The sequence below is a fragment of the Mus pahari genome, chromosome 2 (assembly GCF_900095145.1).
Source record: "Mus pahari chromosome 2, PAHARI_EIJ_v1.1, whole genome shotgun sequence".
NCBI classification, from domain to species: Eukaryota; Metazoa; Chordata; class Mammalia; order Rodentia; family Muridae; genus Mus; species Mus pahari.
In genome coordinates, this window is record NC_034591.1 from 15,351,151 (window position 1) to 15,370,931 (window position 19,781).

Here is a 19,781-nt window from a genome sequence, read left to right on the forward strand (position 1 = left end):
GAGGAACAGAAGACTCTCAGCTGCCCTTAGAGAACAAAGGCTCTTTACTAGCCACATTCCTAATGATCTGGGGAACAGGTTTTGGGGAGTGTTAAAGTTGGGGCTCCACAGGGCACAGGCAATGAGAAGGACAGCTATGTGATTAGGTCACCAGGGGGTCACTTGGCTGCTTTCTAGCCCGGTCCTTGTTCCTTCACTTACGCTGTGCTCTGAGCCTACAGTAGAAAAGGCTAAAGTCCTGCTTGCATCATGACCCAGTATCACTAATCCCCCCAATTGTGTTCGTTTGGAAAATACATACAAAAATGTTCCCGACCCACTAGCCCCAGCGGGGCATCACAATATGTCTCCAGAATGTTCTAGCCAAAGCAGACTCTGCATGGATTATCATGGTTGATTTTGACTTCCCTGGTCAAGTGTGTTTTAGACTAGCAGTGGGCTGGAAGCTGGCCTCTAAGTCACTCTCAAGGCATGGAACGGGATCAACAGGTCACTTAGAGGCTCATCCCTTGGAACTTGGACTTAGAAGGCAAGTTTGGGGCGAAGGTAGAGCAGGGGGTGGAGCCCTCCTCAGAGGCAAGGCAGAAGAATTAGCAGCACCTTAGATATTCATCCACTGGGTCCACAGCCTCGAGACTGAGCAGCGATGAGCATAGGCCATTGCCCTTGGAAGCCGATCACATTTGTCAAGCAATCTCTCTAGTTCATTTGTTTCCAGTGCCTTCAAATTCCTCTGGCATAATCATCGTCCCTTTTGTCAACACAAAGTGATTGTCTAAACGACTCAATCAGATCATGCCATGGGCGACCGTTTCCATTTATTATGATTTATTGCCCCGTTTAGCACCAAAGTGCCAGGTACATTCAACAGAAGACACACATTGAGAAAACGGTTTTTCCTTCCCACTCTGGAGGCTCACAAAATAACAGCAACCTGCTCAGGGGAAAGGAAAGATTATCCACGCTGCCGAGGGTCAGTGGCTAAGGACAGCTAGAGAAGGAGCTTTAATTTTCCAGTTGACAAAGAACAGGATTCTCGTATTGCAATTGGTCCTTCCACTGACCTAGAACACAGAATAGTGTGATAACGGAGAGGGGACTTCTGGCTTTCACCAAGTCAGAAAGGCATTTATCACGGCTGCATGGAAGCACCGGGAGGCAGAATCAGTGCTGACGTCCTCTGTCTCCTGCATTGACCCTGCACGCTGGCATTCTAGGGTCTGAATAAATGGCTACTTAAGTGAATCGGGCTTGAATAACTCAGCTACATATGTTTCCCATTAATAATAAAATCTACAATTTAGGATCTGAAATTGGGGGCGGGGCTTCAGGGTGGCTGTTTTAACTCTTTGGGGAAGAGCCCATGTCAGTTCGTGTGTGTGTGTGTGTGTGTGTGTGTGTGTGTGTGTGTGTGTGTGTTGGTGTAGGTGTGGGGTAGTACTGTTTATAGTAGGAAGGAGAGAGAGGGTGTATGCGCATGTGGAAGGCAGAAGTTAATATTGGGTGGCTTTCCTCAACACCTCCTCCACTTTTATTTTGTAAAATGTATTGATGTGTTTATGTGTTAGCTTATATATAGCACATTCATGCCAGAGCATGTGGAGACCAGAAGAGGGCATCGGATGCCCTGGGACTGGAGTTACAGGTAGCTGTGAGCCACCTGATATGGGCACAGGGATTATCCTGGTTCTCTGTAAGAACTGTAAGCATTTCCAGCCTGTGGGCCATTTCTCCAGCCCCCTCTCCACCTTTAACCTCTCACTGAGCCTGAGGCTCATGAGCTGAGCTTTAGGGGCCTCCCTGCCTCCAGCCCAGAGTTCACACCATTCTTAAGCCTTCCTTGTGATATTGCCAGAGAAAGGAATGAGAAGCTAGGTACCCAGCTGGGAAAAACTCAGGAACACATCCACTGGATTAGTAGACTCCAAGTTGCTTGTCACGACAATAGCTAATTGACTAATGTACATTTTATAAATTCTCTTGTGTGAATATTAGAATCATTTGTATAACTTATAATGCACATAGCTTGGGTACCACTCTCCAGTGATAGTCAGGATAGAAAGGCATGGTTTCCACCATCCTGACTGACCTACCCTCTGAATGTCTTCTTAGTACTGCCAACTCCAATGATAGTGGGAGATATGCTGAGTTAAGAAACTCACTAAACACAACAACGTGCTCTCCTTGGCACAGTGAAGCCAGCACAGATGCTTGCCTTCGGAGGCTCAGCATGGGCTTCAGTGCCCACTGCTTCCAGCAGCATGGACTTCAGTGCCCACTGCTTCCAGCTGACCTTTCCTTCCTCAGCTTCAGTGCAAGTGTCCCCCACTGCTCCCGGGGTGCTCTGACCCCCCACACTGTCCCGGGGATGCTCTGACCCCCCCCCCACTGCTCCCAGGGTGCTCTGACCCCCTCCACTGCTCCCAGGGTGCTCTGACCCCTCACTGCTCCCAGGGTGCTCTGACCCCCCACTGCTCCCAGGGTGCCCTGACCTCCCCCCCAAACTGCTCCCGGGGTGCTCTGACTACTACCAAGTCTTTCAGAATCTAGCTAATGCCTTAAATTGTAATGGTCTTGTGAACTGCTGGGGAATAGGGTCAAACACGATTCTCACTCAGGAGTCCTGTGGCGTGAAGGTAGGGAGGCTGCTGGTCATATTTCCTACAAGTACTGAAGGGATAGTGCCCAAGAGGTGATACTTGGAGAACCGGGAGTTCAGAAACTCATATAAAAAAATTCCCACAAATCTTATGCAGTTTAAAATCCTTATTTTTTTAATTTAATAATATAGTACCATAATAAACTCTGGCTAAACCTGAGATTTCTAACACCAAATGATGTCTTGTAGCTATGGATACATCCACAGCTATATGCATCCATGAAATATACACATAAACTTCAAACATGCAGATTCTTCTTTCAATTACTATGACTGGGTACGGCTGTGCTTTCAGGAAAGATGGATAAATAATCTCTGGCTGATTCCTTGTGTGTGGGTTTTGTGGTGCAGGAGGTTGGACCTAGAGCTTTGTGCATACCGTGCAAGTCCCCTGCCTCAGAGGGGTAACCCCAGTGCCCCTTCCACATTGTGTTCTAGAACAGAGTCTCCCAGGCTGGCCTTACACTTGTGAAGCCCCCGCCTCCACTCCTCATTCAGTTAACTCTCTGTGGTAAGATGCATCTTTCTGACAGAGTCTATATTTTAGGAAAGGGAGACATGTTTACTTAAGAGCTCATCAGTAAAGTACAGCAAGCGTGGCAGAAACAAAGAGGGAAAGAAAACGGGAAACTGCTGCTTTATAAAAGGTAGGAAGACATGCTTCTGCTTCTGAAGAGATGACGACAAGGAAGGTCAAGGGTGTACTACTGCTTAAAATGCACTATTCCATATTTGTCTGTACTTACACGGACACACAAACGTGTGCCAATATAAAACTGTTGTTAGGCTGCGTCAGAAGATAGACAAAACTCCTCCTCCTAAAGCCAGCCAAACTCACTGCCTTCTGCATCCACACTCCCCTCTGCCCATCTGGCATAATGAAGGCACAATGAAGGGATGAAGAGAAGAGACAGAAGAGACAGTCTTGAAATGGTCTCACCAGATAGATGTGGACCTGTTTGTCCTCCAACCACAGTTATGCTGCTTCTGCCCACTGAAGAACTGAAATCCGGGGAGCCCCTGGGACCCCTGACTTATTCCCCATCATACCTATGAATTTCCAGTGCTTCCTGCCTGTACATTGCTTACCTGTACAGCCCACCAGAGTGTGACCATGACTCCTGCCTGGTGTCACCTCCTCATAAATATTCCTATTTGGTCTTCCCTGCCAATGACCTGTCACTGCCTTTGATGACCAAGGCTTCAGTCTTCAGTGATTGCGGACCTCACAGTTCTATGGTCTACAAATGAGGGAGCCCCACCCCAGTTTCTTCTCCTGTCACCTCACACCTCATCCTGGAGTGTTAATGAATAGCTTGATTTCACTGTAAAAAAAAAAATGAGAGAGAGAGAGAGAGAGAGAGAGAGAGAGAGAGAGAGCTGGTTATCTTGTTGCATGCTGTTTGCAAGGAACTACTTAAAAGAGAAGTTAATTAAGACGAGAGAGATGATTTTTTTTTCTGCCAGATAAAATTGTAACCAACCTAGTCTTCACTTAAGGCCTTCTCCTAGGGAAGGCCTCCTGGAGCCCCTAAATGAAGTTAGCACTGCATGAGATGCTTCTGTAGTGCTTTCTCTGTGAACTTCCCTTTTGTGACAGACTACAGTTGGTACCACTTGCCCGCATCTGCCTCTTACAGTAAGCCCCACAAATGCCAAGAGCATCACTGTTCTCATGCCCGGTTCCTAAGTGCTGACTTCACACACGGCCTGCAGCAGAGTAGATGCTCAATTTTAATTAACTACAAGATTAATCATATTTCTCCACCTAAAGAAGGATCAGACTTCTGCTCACTGGTACCAATAAAACAGAATGGAACTCCATTTGTCGACCAAAAAGCATCTAATAGAAACAACCCACATTTAGTAAGTTCTAATTGAAGTAAAATTTATTTGTCAACATCGGTGGATTGACTCACCTGATTAGATAAGGAGGAGAAATGTACTGTTCTTGTTCGGTTCAAAAGCCTTGTGGCTCTCCACCATCTAGGGTAAAATCGTGAACTCTCCACCAGCCTTCCAAGCCGCTGGTCCTTACTGCCTGGAGCACCTCCACTGCACACTGAGCTCTGCACTTCTGAGCCCGCTTCTGAAATGCTCCCCTACTCTCTGTGTCCCTTCGAACACAAACTCAAGCTTTCCTTGGACCCCGTGTACATTTCTCTCCCCATGTAGCACACTCCGTTACTGTTGCTAGGAGCCCCAGACTCTGAAACAGGACACTAAGTCCTTGAAGGGACCGAGTGCCTCTTACTGACCTCTCAGGGCCTCAGACAAGTCTGCACGATGTTTCACAGAAATACCCAGAATCTGGTCTCTCTTCACCAACCAAGTCCAAGCACTGCATTTTCTGTCTGAGCTACCACAGCTGCTTCCTGCTCAGAGTCGATTCCATCTGGAATCTGTTCTGCATCTAGCAGCCACACTGGCCTTCACTTGCAGTTTTCAGTCACTGTACAGCATGGTGCCTTTTATTATGACACTTTATACACACTTGGGTAGCATTGTAGTTTGATCATTTTGCTTCTATCCAATGGCCTCCCTTCTGCTCCAGCCCTGTGCCCTTCTTCCTCCCAAGTAGTCTGTTCTGCTTTACTGTAAGATAGATAGATAGATAGATAGATAGATAGATAGATAGATGATAGATAGATAGATAGATAGATGATAGATAGATAGATAGATAGATAGATAGATAGNAGATGATAGATAGATAGATAGATAGATGATAGATAGATAGATAGATAGATAGATAGATAGATAGATAGATAGATAGATAGATAGATGATAGATAGATAGCAGGATTCTGTATTGAGAAAAGATGCAAAATCTCCTCCCCATTATCTGATCTGTCTCCCACTCTCTCTTCTTTAGACCATTTTATCGCCTATGGTCACTTTCTACCTTCCTATCATTTTTAATCTAGACTTCTGCATATGAGAGAAAACATGCAATATTCATTTTTCTAAGTCTAGTTTACTGTGTTTAGCATGATGACTTCCAGTTCTGTCCTTGATTCCACAAATGACATAATTTCATCCCATTTTATGGTTAAATAAATTCCCCTCTATCTCTCTGTCCCTCTACCCCTACACACACACACACACACACACACACACACACACACACAAGCATTTTTCTCTATCCATTCATTCATTCATTAATATCTAGAGTAGTCCTATATTTTGGCTGCTGTGAGTACAGTAAGAAACACAGACGTACCGCTGTCTCTGTGATACACTCCCTTATTTACTGTCTCAGAGGAGCTGGCTTACAGGCTCAGAGGTTCAGTCCACTATCATCAAGGTGGGAGCATGGCAGCGTGGAGGTAGACATGGTGCTGGAAGAGCAGAGAGTTCTACACCTTTATCCTAAGGCAACCAGGAGGAGACTGGCTTCTGCAGGCAGCCAGGATGAGGGTCTCTTCCACACTGCGTGGAGCTTACATATAGGACCTCAAAGCCCACCCCCACAGTGACACACTTCCTCCAACAAGGCCACACCTACTCCAACAAGGCCACACCTCCTAATAGTGCCACTCCCTGGGCCAAGCATATTCAAACCACCACAGATTTCTTTGGGTAACCCAGGAGTGGGTAACTGGATCATATTATAATTCCATTTCTAGTGTTTTGAGGGGCCTCCATGATGATTTACATATTGTCCAGTAAATAAAGTTTCCCTTCCTACACACATATGCACACACACCGTGCATATGTATGCACATCCTTGTCAGTGTTTGCCCATTGCTGACCTTTCCTCTAGATCCTCATTACAAAGTCCTTCCTGCATCTGAGTCTTCAAGTACTTTTCCCCTCTTAGACCTCAAGTGGTTTCAGTGATTCAGGTTGTACTGGCTAATTTTGTGTCAACTTAACACAGGCTGGAGTTATCACAGAGAAAGGAGCTTTAGTTGGGGAAATGCCTCCTGAGATCCAGCTGTAAGGCATTTTCTCAACTAGTGATCAAGGGGGAGGGCCCCTTGTGGGTGGTGCCATCTCTGGGCTGGTAGTCTTGGTTCTATAAGAGAGCAGGCTGAGAAAGCCAGTGGAGGCAAGCCAGTAAAGAACATCCCTCCATGGCTTCTGCATCAGCTCCTGCTTTCTGACCTGCTTGAGTTCCAGTCCTGCATCCTTTGGTGATCAACAGTAGTATGGAAATGTAAGCCGAATAAACCCTTTCCTCCCCAACTTGCTTCTTGGCCATGATGTTTGTGCAGGAATAGAAACACTGACTAAGACACAGGTCTTAGTCTTTGATCCATTTGGAATTGGACTCCAGTAGATCTGGAAGGAAAGGCAGCAAAGGGCAAATGGGATCTCATGAGATTAAAACACTGCACAGCAGAGAAAAGCGTCAGCTGAGGTGAGAGATTGGGACCTAGTTCCATTTCTCTGAGCATAGCCATCCACTGTTGAAGATGCTTAAAGTGTAGTAGCCATCCGCTGTTGAAAATGCTGTATTTTTTCCCACAGGTATTTTTGTCGTCTTTGTTAAACATCAAGGATCTGTAGCTCTCCAGGCTTATTTCTGGGTCCTCTATCCCATTTATCTATATGTCCATTTTTGTGCCAAAGCCACGCTATTTTGTTACCATGGCTCTATCATATAACTTGAAACCAAGAATTGTACCTTCAGCATTGTTCAGGATTGCTTTGGTTATGGGGTATTGTCCCGTCCCCGTACGGGCCACCATTTGTCACGTCCCCTCTCGACCCGCAAGGAAGATGCAACCACCAGTCCTTCTAACAGCAGTTTATTCAGGAACCTTGAACAATCTTCATCATCTCCCTCTTCATCTCCCTTGTCATCTCCCTCTTCATCTCCCTCTTCATCTCCCCCGAGCCCTGGGATACACGAGCCCTTTTATACTCTTATCCACTCCAATCGCAGCAGGCCACATCACCTCACCAGGCGCTCGGCCTCAGCCAACCAGAGAGTGGGAATATATCACCACCAAATATGGACTTGTTTACCACAGGCTCCATAGCCAACAGGTGCCATCTTTAAGGTGCGGCTTCAGGTAGCCCAGGGGAGGGGCCATGGCCTCCTACAGGGTATCTTCCACACTTCCCTGAGGATTTTAGAAATTTTAGGGACTTTAGGCATATGATAATAATCCTCAGGAGGCTGAGAAAAGAGGATTGCTTGGAGTTTGGGGCTAGCCTGGCATACATAGTGAGTTTCAGGACAATCTGAACTATGATGTGAAATTCTGTCTCAAAAACTAAGAAACAAACTATAACAAACAAATCCTACTTATAATAGTTTTAAAATATGTAGGAACTGGGTAGTGGTGAAGCACACCTTTAATCCAAGCACTCTGGAGACAGAAGCAGTCACATCTATGAGGCTGAGGCCAGCCTACGCTATAGAGCACGTTCCAGGATTATTATCAAACACCAAAATTCCAGCTACAAATGGTGTTTCTCCATTGTTTTCTTTCTCAGAAAGTTTGAGTATATTTAGAAAAACCACTAGTTTTTCTTTGTTAATTTTTAAACCTGTTGCTTCTATCTTCATCCAATTTGAGAGGTTTTTGGTGGAGTCTTTCCTGTGGTCTGAAAACACAGATAATCTGACATCCTTCCCTATTTATGCCCATCTTCCTTCTTCTTCTTACTTTGCTGTGCTAGCTAGGATTCTGACACTATACTGAATAAATGTGAAAAGGAGAAGCCCTGTGCTCTCCTTACAGATTCTAGAGGAAATGCTCTCAGATGTGTCCTTCCAGCATAATGTTAGATAAAGGCTTGTCGTATGTAGCCTTAATTATGCTTTATCATGAAAGGACATTCTAAAATCCACACTAGACTTCTTAAATGTCATTTTTCTGCTTAAAACTATACAATGAGTTCCACTGCCTTTAGAATGTAACCCACTGCCCCTATGTGATGTCATGTGTCCCCCTCCTCTGACTTCCAGTCTTTGTCAATCTGTGCACATATCAAATTCTGTCTCCTCAGCATCTTTGCGTGCAATGCCTGTGGCCAGGATAACCACACACGTGCTTCTCCTCTTTATTCAAGTACCTGCTTAATGTCACCTTCCCACCTAAATCAGCACCCACACTCCATTGTCTAAACTTCATTCTTCTCTGCACCAATTCATATGAGACTTTCTATCCATACCTGTTTGCACATTAATTTTCTGTCTTTTGCACTATTGTAGAAAGGCCCATGAAGATAGAGATGCTACCATTTCTCATACCCATTTTCAGGGCACAGAGCTAAGTAACACAGAAAGTAGGGGCTGATTTTGTTGACTTTAAAAAGCAAGATGAACAGAGAAGCTGGGTACTGGGTCAAGGGGTAGAGAAGGAAAAAAAGGCTTCTAAAAAGTAAAGCTGGTGTGGTGCCACGGGCTGGACTCAGTGGGTCCCTCAACCCATGGGGAATAAAGGTCCCAGTATTCAGGTAGATAAGGAGTCGGTGGGGTGACAAACAGAAGCGAACACAAGAGAGTGTTGATCTGAATGTAATTTCTCAAAGCAAGTGTCAGACATATTACAGAAGGAGACAAGGAAGTTAAGTGATGCATTAAGGTCATCCAAGGTACATTGAGGTTACCTGATGCAAACTGACTTTTACACCAAAAAGAGGAATGCATACATAAAAGTCAACAGGAATCAGGCAATATATACAACTGGGATAAAAATCAGTATTAACAACCGGGATCAAAAGAAGCCCCACCTAAGGTCAGCTTATTCTTAGAAGCCAGGGGCAAGGGCTTCATGCCCTCGCCATAGCTCCAATTCTAGTCTATTGTATAATCCACCTTTCCCTTAGGCCATTGTAAATTCCTGTGTATGGGAGTGGCTTAGCTATTGTTCTAAGTATTTACTCTAGTTCCTTCTTAGACCACAACCTTCCTTCTTCCTAAGCCATTGTAAATTCCTGTATATGGGAATGACTCGGCTGTTGTTCTAAGTATACTTTGTAGACTAGCCCTGAGATTTCTAGCTCTATTCCAGTAAATTGTAATGCCTGATTTCTTTCACTGTCTCTCTGTCAACACTGGAGGCTTTTCATCTGAATGAGTAGCATTCTTACAAGAATCAAAGTCTAAGGTTGGCTCAATGACTTACTAGGATATTGGAACACTGGTGGAGGCTAATCTAACTTAGCTATATGTCAAAAATCATTCCTTAGAGTCACTTATAATAAAACGATATTGAAGGAAAGCACACAGATCTGTTCACTGACTAATGCAAGGACAGGTTTGGAGCATTCTTGCTACAGGATGCCAAGGCTCCAGGAGACTAAGTATCCATGAAACTTTTTACCTCAGAACTCCATCCAAGCTTTTGGAGCTGTCACACAGTTACCACTGGAGTGGGTGTGGCAGTGGGGCTGAAGAGAGTTCTGCAGTGGTGATCAATGGCTGCTCCTCCAGAAGACCCAGGTTCCATTCCTAACACTTCACAGAGCCGCACAACTGCCTGTGAATGCAGTTCTGGGGAACAAGGTGCCCTCTTCTGGCTTCCCTGGATATGATGTGCACAAGTTGTGCAAACACACATTCAGGTAAAACATGCATACACACGAGGAAGAAGAAAGGGAAAGAAAATAAATAATAAGCTGCTATGAGTTAAGTTGTCTTATGACAACCCTGCTACGACGTGGTACTAAGATCACATAGGTTGGTCGAGACCAAAGGCTTTTTACTTCTTTTTTTTTTAATTCATTTATTTTATATATGTGAGTAACACTGTCTCTTCAGAGACACCAGAAAAGGGAATCAGACCCAATTACAGATGGTTGTGAGCCACCATGTAGTTGCTGGAAATTGAACTCAGGACCTCTTGAAGAGTACTCAGTGCTCTTAACCACTAACCCATCTCTCCAGCTCTCCCCCCTTTTACTTTTTAAACAGGCCAAAAATATTTAAAAGACAGCATGCGCTTTGTCTCCTTGGCCATATTGACAGAGAATAGCCTGTTGCATATACAATGTGGGCAGGCTTTACCCTAGAAGGTCCTGAATTCTATCCATGAACCATGAACCTCTGAGGAAGATTGCCTGAGTCACCCAACAGGTGGGTGTAAATTGAGTCAGAGTCGGGGAAGATCCTGAAGTAACTCACTTCTACTTCGCTCTGTGGCAGAGGAGCAATGACTGCTTCCCATCTGTTCTCTTGCCAAGAGCCATTTTGGGCTCACCACCGCTTCAGACAAGGCTGTATTTCCTCGGCGAGGATCATGATGCTTGGGAGACTTTGAGATTGAAAGTACCTTCTAAACACTGAGGTCGAGCCCGTTTGATTCAGATTCTTCGAACTCTGTAAACTCGGAATTTATCACCAGTTTTATTGGCTGAAGCCTCTCAGGGCCAACTGTGGAAAGCAGTTAGCCAAATAGTGGAGGGAACATGGGCAGAGAGTCTGACCTGGATAGATAGTTAGGCATTATCCACCTGGCTGCATACAAGACCTCAGCACTGTTATTTTTCCCATCTTAAAAAAAAAAAAAAAATGAAATGTAATTTGTACTCACACAAAAATTGACCCTTTTGCATATATCTGAGGTATTTTTTTTAAACCACATAAAATTATATAATCACAACCAGGCTTGGTAATACACAACTGTAACCCCGGCACGTGAGAGGCAGAGGCAGAAGGGTCAAGAGTTCAAGGTCATCTTGGTTCTATGGCAAGGCTAAGGCCAGAGCAAGTTGCCTGAGACTTGCCTCAAAACCAGCAGCGAGTGATAAAGAGCCATTGCGATGGTGAATTCTCAAAAACTTGGAAGATTCTACACAAGAATGGGCCCATCAATGCCTGATCAGGCTTGGATGGGAGGCAGGGATCCCCACCCCACTGCTGAGATATTTTCTACTGACATATTCAGGGAAAGGGGGAGTCACTGGCTCAATACTTATACCCAGCAGTGACCCCACTAGGCTCTAATGGCTAATCCCAAACCAGCGATCACACAGATTCCCCTGTTTACATTAGATGGGTCACTAAACAAAGAGAAAGGTCCTAAATGAGGATAGGGGTGGGAGAAGGTATTGATAGAAGTGAGAAGGAGGAAGGATGGGGGGTGGTAATCATGTTTTATGGACGTGTATGAAATAGTCAAAGATGTGACTGTTACTAATAATTTTAGAACAACAAAATAGCAATGATATCACTATCATGATCCGAACACTCATCAGTTCCACAACCTCTAACATCATCTTAGTTTCATCTCGACCAGAGTCGAGCTGTTCCCAAACCCAGCCCCTGGAAGCTCGCCTGTCTGAGAACCTCAGATAAATAGGGCCACTTACATGCACGATCACCTCCTGAATCTGATCATTTGGTTTTTTTTTTTTCATTTAACATAATACATTTGAGATCTGCTTGTGTTTGTGGGCACATGGCTAATTTGCTTCATTTCATAGCTGAATAAGAGCCCACTGTGCTTCTCCATTTGCTAGCTGATGGACATCTGCGCTGTTTCATTGGTGGTAAAATTCACCATAAAAAATACACAAAAAAATATTCACAGTGAAAATCCACACAAAGGTCATTATGTGAATATAAGTTTTTATCACACTGAGACAAGTCGCTATTTATTTCCACATGCAGTGAAGGAGAAGGTCTGTCTTCAGTTGTACAATTGTTCTGTTACTGTACCTTACCTCTTGTCAGTAGGGAAATGAGTGGCTTCTCCTTAAACTCTTAACTGTCATGTCATGTCCCTACTAACAGCTGGCCATCTTTCTCGTGTGTTCATTTGCCACCTACATACCATCTTGGTAAAGTCTCAATTCCTACCTTTTCCTCACTACAAAACTAGGTTCAAGCTAGCAGTTTAAGAACTGGTGTCTGTACATGTGAATGTCACGGTCCATACACCTCATTCTGTTGACTCTTCACTATCGGGGAGGGAAGGAAAACAGGCTTTTTACTCCATGTTGCAGAGAGAAATGGAGGCTGAGAAGGGTTCTGTGGCTTGCCAACTTCACACGTGAGACAGAAGTAGAGCCAGAAGCAAGGCTTCCCAATCCACACCCTCCACAACTTGCTGGCCTAACGCCTCCAGAAGACAGGCAGGGCAGGACTCCACTTCACCCTCCCTGCTCTGCCCAGTTCTTCACGTTCGGTCTCTGGAGCCTAACCCCCAGTAGATGCTCAGGGGACACTCTATCAATGAACTGTTTGTCCCTGACTTTTCTACTACCTCGGGGATTCTTTTTTAAGTGAGAATTTTTCTTTGTACTATATGCTTCTTAAAACTTATGAAACTAGCTTCAATCCTTCTGCTCAGCCTCCCAAGTGTTGTCTGTAATTCCAGGCATAAACCACTTCACCAAGTGATTAGGGCGTTGTTGTTGGGGGGGTTGTTTGTTTGTTTTTGCATTTTAAGTAGCATTAAGGACAACATCTCTTCCTGCACTGCATTTGCTGTTCAGAAAGATTAAAATCAGGTTCTGGCCTTGGGATCTGTGCTATGGTATCATTTGCCAGATTCTTTCTTACTAGCTGAGTGGTCCTGACAAACTTTTTTGTTTGTTTGTTTGTTTGTTTTTTGTTTCTCGAGACAGGGTTTCTGTATAGCTCTGGCTGTCCTGGAACTTACTTTGTAGACCAGGCTGGCCTCGAACTCAGAAATCCGCCTGTCTCTGCTGGGATTAAAGGCATGCACCACCACACCTGGCTGGCAAACTTCGTCATTGATTTAAGCTCTAGTTCTCTAACGAGTGGGATAGGGATAGGGTAACAAACCACAGTTCTTAGAAGTGCTGTGCGTGCAGATTACAAGGTAAGGTACAGCAAGTACACAGCAAAGTGCCAGCTCCAGCAGAGTACTCGCTGGGTCCCAGTTCCATCACTAGGAGCCCTGGCCCACCTGAGGATGGCCTTTCTCCTTGGAAGGAGCTGACGTGGTGCCTGGAGTCATACTTTCAAACTGAATGTGGATATGACACTTCAATAGGCAGGTACTGCCACTTTCAATGTTACAGTGTGACAACACCTAGTTTACCCCTTCTGATAGTGAAAATGAAATGTGTGTGTGTGTGTGTGTGTGTGTGTGAAGGCCAGGACTGGAAATGGTGCTTTAGAAAGGGCAGAAATACCGTAGAATAATTAATCTGTTCAGAAATTATGAACATATTTCCTGTTTATATTTTGTTATAAAAAGTGATGGTTAAACAGGTAGAAATGAACCTATATGGTTTGAACACTATCCTTGCAAAGTTGTTGTTTTTTTTTTTTAACCAAAATGACTTTGAACTGATGATCTTTGATCTTAATTATATTTCTATTTTCTCTAGTATTCTAAATTAGGAGCAAATGGATTCCAATAGAGCCACATCAGTATTCTCTAACCGCAGCTACTTGTAGCATTCAAACAGGAAACGTGTATAGCACAAAGTAGTCTCAATTTCATACATCACTTCGCAGAACAGTTTTAGCCAGATAGAAGTAAAAGAATTTTTGTGTCAAACTCAATGTTTCCAATATCTAATGTGAGTATTTTCAACTCAATCCTGTTCCAAGGAGCAGCAGTAAGAAGAACAGTTTCAAATAGATAGTGTTATTCCTGCCTCCGAAAGGTCTAAGTTTATTGTCTGTTGAATCCTGCCCATTTTTCCAGTGCTTTCAAAGCTCTACGCTATAACCATAATGACTGTCCGTCGGAGTCCAATGTTCAGATAAATGACATTTCAGAGTCCCCATTAGGAAAACCAATAGGTCTGCTTCTGATGGCCACTTCAGATGCAAGTCTCTGTTCATTGCCTCAGAAGAGCAATTGAGTCCCAATTCTAGAACTAGACACAACAAAGGCATCGAGCAGGAACGTGGTCAGGCCATTCAGCACCCTTCTCCATCACCTACTAGCTTGGACATGCAGCCTTTAACAAGTCACCTAACCTTCAATCCTTAGTGTCATCCACTGTAAAGTGTGTTAGCCTGGATGTGTGACGTGAGTTCAGTTCAGGGTGTCTGGTACCTCACTCAGTATGGCTCAGACAGCGCTGTTAGTGATGTTAGTAGTACTACCAAACAGAAATACTGCTCCTATTATCTTCCTGAACATCATAACCAATCAGGATAAGTGATGTAGAAACCCAGGAATTGAGAGTCGCCAGCCACGAGGCCAAGCTGGAAGCCTGGAGGTTATCCATGGTAAAGGAGGAATAGATGACAGGTTCTTTCTCCTGCCACAATCCCTGAGTCCCTTCTGAGAATCTCCCCACCTTAGTCCTCAGCAAAGGTTAATAGCAACTCTCCTTGACTTGTAGTCATGCGCTCCGCCACTGAGATATACCTCCAGCATTCTTCCTTTATTTGAATTATGTGTTCCTCCACTGTATAGATTTTTTTCTACTGAAGATAAGAACCATCTGAAAAGAGATTTACTGCAATAAGCACTCTATTCCTCACCAGTCAGATCCTTGGTTACTGTCATTCTGGTGATATTTCATAAACAAGATGTTGGAACACAGTCCCTGTATGTAAGACGTTTACTAGGAGGTTTTAGTGTGTGCATGGGTACATGCATGTGAGCGTGCATGTGTATGTGACAGTACATGAACACACAGGTGTGTGTGTGTGTGTGTGTGTGTGTGTGTGTGTGTGTGTGTGTGTACCAGCACATGAATACACAGGTGTGTGTGGGGGTGGGTGTGTATGGGAATGTGTGTACCTTTGTAGAGTTGGTTCTCTCCTTCCATCTTTACATGGTTCCCAAGTGTTGAACTCATATCTCCAGGTGTACACAGCAAACACCTTTCCTACCTAACTAACTAATCAACCCAAGGAGATTGTTTTTTTTTTAATCTCAGCATATAAAGTGAATTTAGTTTGTTAATATTGCTGCTTTCCTACAAGATAATTTAAGAGACCATTTATCTTTTAATTCAAAAATAATGGTACATGCATAACCTGTATTATATATAAAATGTAACCCTAGGCACTGATCGGTGTACAGCCTAGAGGAGATAAGAACTTAACAGAAAATAAAGTAGGGGGCCATGGTGGTGCATACCTTTGATTCCAGAGCTCAGGAGGCAGAGGCAGGTGGATCTCTCTGTGAGTTCAAGGCCAGCCTGGTCTACAGCGCAATTTCCAGGACACCCAGGGCTACATAGAGAAACCAAACCAAACAAAACAAAGAAATGAAAGTAAGAAGGATAAAAATGTGATCTTAACTTAAAGAACAGGATGTGTTTCTCTCACATTGTAGGTTAAGACATTTGGCCATCTATTTTATCTGTGGTCCTCTTCAGAACATTCCATAACACAGTGGTCAGTGGCCACAAGGATGAAGCCTTTCCAGCAGCTGGTAAAATTAATGTATTGCGGGAAATATTAAAAAATGAACTGGCAAGTTTCCATGCTATGCCCTGCTACTCTCAGCCCAGCCGGCCTGGCTGGCCATGCACTGGTGGGCAATGGCCAATCTGTTTTATCTTGTGGAGACTCTCTGTACTGGAGCTCCTGAAACATTTCCACCCAGCCTGCTAAGTTCCCATTGGCAGGTCGTTATCACGCCAGCCCCGTACTTCAAATCCCCCACGGACTTTGTGGTGCACTTCTGGCAGACCCACACTTTGCCGCAGTATCTTTCTCTCTTGAACCCAGATAAGCTACCATGTGAAGGAAAACACAACACAAACTTAGTTCAGAAACCACGGTAACCCAATCGCTGGGTGGAGCAACTAAAATCCTAATCTTGTAATCCTTATTAAATCTAAATCCTCCAGTGGTGAATCCTGATGGATCTGCCATTGAAACCGAGAGACACTCATAGCTACATCTTGTCCTCATACTCTCCCCGTCCAAAAAAAGACCTAACTCTCTCCTGCTTCCTGTCTTCCTCCATCCAACCCAGAAGTCCCTCATACTTGCCCAGTGATTGGCTCCTTTACTCATTAGGGATTGGTTCACAAGAAGTCACCTGAGTAAGACTCACTCCTTGTCCCCAACCCCTCCCAGAAGAATGGAATTAGCATCAGCATACATACAGCACCAGGCCCATCCACAACATTAATGAGGAAAGGACATCTGCAAAACTTCAAGGGAACTGACTCTGCCTTTGGAACCAGAGCTTCTGTCTGCCTCTCCCTTCTGATCCGTTGCCATCATCCTCTCTGTTGCTTCTTTCCCTCTTTCTGTATCACTCTCCTCCCCTCTCCGGACCTATTTTCTGACAATCTCAGGTCACTACCATCTTTCCTCTCAAACAGATACAGGGCACAGACACAAATTCGCTTCTAAGAGACTAGATTTTAAATGTGAATCTTCTGCCCTGAAGTGGTGTCAGGCCTTCCATTTCTATTTCTGGAACAGATTTCCATTCACTCATCAAACATTCATCAAGCACTCATTTTTTGTTTCAAGTACTGTCCTGGTTTTTTAAGTCCACTATGATAAACAAGACCAGTGTGGTCATTGTCTTTGTGAAGCATACAACTAGTATTTTAGACTAATGTCAATCAAGTAAATAGCAAAAAGGCATAAGTACTATGAGGATATAAAACAGGATACCATTGAAGAGTCCTGCTTACTATATACTGGAATTCTCTGGAATAAAACTGAAGAGACGGGAAGGGTGTAGGAGACTTGCCTCCTTATGTGAGCAGCTAGGAGTGCCTTCAGCAGCAAGCAGCGCAGCTGGCAGCAGCATCCCAGAGTGAGCTTCCCGTAACTGAAGAACTGAGCAGAGAGCAACTTGGGTGGAGGAGCAGGGGGTGAATGGAGACTAGTGAGAATGTCAGGACCCAGATCCTGCAGACTCTTGTAGAGTTTTAATCTAAAAGCAGTAAAAATCCACTGAAGGTTTAGACGAGAATGTATTTATCAAAGATGCTGTCACAGATGTTATGTGGAGACTCTCTGGCAGAACTCAAGCATGGAAGCAAAGAGTGGCTCTTATGGCAGCAGCTTCGGTGGCAGTGATTTCTGCAGCTCCTCCATCTAAAACACCGTCCCTCCACCTGGTGGCTGCCTTATGCCAAGCCAATCCCTTGTACAGACAGGTAGTGGTTCACCATTTCTATACTTCTCTGAACAGTGCTTAAATCAGTTTTTAGAACTTTTATAGCCTTGCCCCTCCTACCTTAGCTGTGTCCTCCCAGGGACTGCCCTGTATCTGAAGGTGAGAGAGGAGTATGTGGATAGAGTCTATGCATGTCTGAAGCCAGGACTAAACAGATAGATGCCTTGTATTTGTGAGATTCAAGAAAGTCGGGGACCTAGGGTGACACCATGTGATGACAATACCATCCACCAAGGAGAGACACCAAGGAGGCATGGAGAGTAGCTTGGAGGGCAGGTTCCTGGTGTTTGAGACATCGGAAGGTGACAGTGCACTTTTCAAGGAGAGATATCAAGAAAGCAGATGGAGGAACTGGGGTAGAGTCACTGGGGAGGACGGAGCTCAACAGGAACACTTTACATAGAGCTTTACAAGTAAGAGAACATCCAGGAGATGCTATGGTGAGGAAGGACTGCCTAAGACTAAATCCCTGATGAGGTCAGAGAACAGGAGACTAGGTGGCAGGAAGCTGAGTCCAGCCTGTTTATGGAAATACTCAGCCGCGGTATATGGAGGTGAATACACAGTGGTACCCTCTGGAGTTGACACTAAAGTACCACTGGGTTCAGTGGGGCAGAACACAAAAACTTCTCCTTTCTCCTTCAGTTAAGTAATTGGTTGCCTATTAAAATCCCTTGGAAAAAAATCTTTTTGTAGTAAGATTTGTATTTGTAGATAAGCCCATCTTCTAGCTTATCATAAAGAGTGACTGGAGATAGGAAAGAGGAGAAGGAAAAAGAATAAGGCTTCAGAAACGATCCCAGGCCAAGCCAATGGCAGCCGCCTCCATGTGTGAGTTAATCTTTCTCATGGTCTGACCAGAACTCTCCTGTTCAGTACCATCCACGTGGCCGATGAGATTCCGAGGAACAAATGTGAAGTGTTCTATTGGGAGATGGGGCCAGTTGCCTTTAGGCAGGATGGCCACTAAGGTCTGTGTCACTTGGTTTAATCTTATTTGCATGTCAATAGGCTGGGACAATTTTCTCACTCAGTAAAAAGGGTAAAGAAACCCAAATGTTACTCTAGGGTGCTCATTCGGTAATTTTGGTAAAGCTCCTTACCCTCTCCCTGCCTTCTCCCTGTGTCTCAGCTGATTTCAGGCCAGCTCATTGGCTCAGCCATATGTGATAGAATGGTGTGAGTACGAGTTATTACCAGGCAAACCGCCATCACCATGGTCCTGGGCACAAATTCCCCCAGGTCTTTAGAATGCGTGTTTAACTGTTTAGGGCATATTTTCCTACACTGGCAAGTTGCTGCTTTCTATCAAATGCTAGTCTGATTTTTAACTGTAGCCCACAGTAGGGGTTTTCACTGAACACATCCACTAATTCCAGATTATTCCTAAGGTAACCAAGGATACTTGGTTTCCAATGTGAAAAGATTCATGGACTTCAGTTTATGGAGAGAAGGAAGATAACGCTGTACCCAGAGTAACCTATTCAGATTTCTCAGCAAAGGAAAAAGTGTGTGCGACTAATCTGATAGTTTAAAGGTGGCCAGAACTGTTGGGTAAGACAGCAACTCCACTGTCCTCTTCTTGTCCTCATCTAAGTCACCGTCAGAAGAAATACCATATGCACATTTTCAACTTGAAAACAAAGCAGACTCCTGGTTTTCATGGACTGGATAGACTCAAGATCACTGGCCCCTGTTATTACCTACTAGTGGAAAAGAATCAACAGCCACCCAGAATTCAATATAAATGTGGCTTCTTTGGCCATATACCAATTCCTTAGAGAAAATAACATTCTGAGATATTATAAAACTTGAGATTTTTCAAAGGTCGTGAGACATTTTCCTCACAAATATCACGGGTTCCTGTATCAAATTTCCCTGCTTGATTTTGCCTTGGGGTAAGAAAAGTCCAGGGTAATGTTATTGCTCATGGTCATAACTAACTCAGTGAATCCTAACACATCTGCCCCCTACTTGGTTTCTGGCCAGTGTTTTGTTTTATGTTATATATACTTTTTAGAAAGTCAACAGAGAGCTGGGCGTGGTGGCGCACGCCTTTAATCCCAGCACTTGGGAGGCAGAGGCAGGCGGATTTCTGAGTTCGAGGCCAGCCTGGTCTACAGAGTGAGT

At 44.4% G+C, this 19,781-nt stretch overlaps 1 protein-coding gene across 9 annotated transcripts in view; it reads left to right on the top strand.

Moving 5' to 3' along the window:
* Magi2 (membrane associated guanylate kinase, WW and PDZ domain containing 2) overlaps nucleotides 1–19,781 on the top strand; it is a 1,405,204-nt gene that overhangs the window by 1,381,936 nt on the left and 3,487 nt on the right. The gene's annotated exons all lie outside the window — the stretch shown is intronic.